The sequence below is a fragment of the Amblyomma mixtum genome, chromosome 6 (assembly GCF_055824585.1).
Source record: "Amblyomma mixtum isolate Tamu chromosome 6, ASM5582458v1, whole genome shotgun sequence".
Lineage (NCBI taxonomy): Eukaryota > Metazoa > Arthropoda > Arachnida > Ixodida > Ixodidae > Amblyomma > Amblyomma mixtum.
In genome coordinates, this window is record NC_143017.1 from 112776137 (window position 1) to 112777495 (window position 1359).

Genomic DNA, 1359 nt, shown 5'->3' on the forward strand with positions numbered 1-1359 from the left:
GTGCTGGGTAGTGATGCAAAACTATCGGAAAATTGACTATCAATATTATCGATAGTTTTTTTTAAACTATCGATAGTGTAAAACTAACGAAGGTGCTACTACCGATAGACTATCGATAGTATTATCGATAGAAATACTATCGATTCTACTATCGATAGCATTACTATCGATATTAGAATCGATAGTATTACTATCGATAGTTTTGCTATCGATAGTACTAATAGCGATACTATCGCCATCAGTAGCAAGACTGTCGATAGTGAAACTGTCGATGGTAAGACTATTGATAGTAACAATATTCATATTATGCATTTCTTGGCCAGAGATATAACCAAGACATTTGCGACACCTAATTGGTTTGACGGTCTCATGAGGCTTAATGTCCAAAAGAGACTAAAGCTATGAGGGATGCCGTAGTAGAGGTCTCCGTTTAAATTTCGACCAGCTGTGCTTCTTTAACGTGCACTGGGACAGTTCAGAAAAATACCTGGAACTGCATCCGATCAGATAACAAACAGCACAAGTTGTGCTGGCTTACACGACACTATTGTGCACTGCAGACGTCGTCTTACTGACGTAATGGCTGCAGAAATGGTTTTCGCACGCATGCTTCGCAACTAGGACATTCGAGCGCTAACATTTTATCCAGCAACTTTACGTAGGGAACGTCTGCAGAGCTCGGTGACAAGTAGGATGCGAAAACGGGCGAGTCCTGTCAGTTACTCATACCATCACCTCCATACCACACACTCGGGAAACCAAGTTTAGGATGCAGTGGGTACGCGTGGTTGATTGTGTAGTATCGATAGTACTACATATAAAAAGTAGCATCGATATGCCTATCGATAGTACTATCAATAGAGCTACCGATAGTACTATCGATAGTACTTTCAATAGAACTATCGATAGTACTATCGATAATACTATCGAAAGCGCGCTATCGATGGTACTATCAGTACTCTTTTTACTATTGATAGTTCGATAGTGACTCTACTATCGATAGTATCGACAGTACTATCGATAGTTTTGCATCGATAGGGCTGGGGTGATATGAAGAGCTGCGCTCGGAGAGGCACGATGCTTGGTCTTTAATCGCTCGAATGTCTGGGCGGTTCCTCTCGGGTGGAGGCATTATCTGTGAAAACGAGTAGCTGCTCAAAGATATCAATCTTCAATACTTGAGAACATTCACCAGTGATACCTTAGCCGTTCGAATGCTCGCGCAGAATCTCTTGCTGAACGGTAGAGCAGGGGAGCAGAGACAGACTTCGCGAGTGGCACAGCGGATTAACGAGGCGTGGATAAAGGTGCTTGCGAAGCTAATGTTATAAAAGCATAACACAGCGCTTCCCATCATCA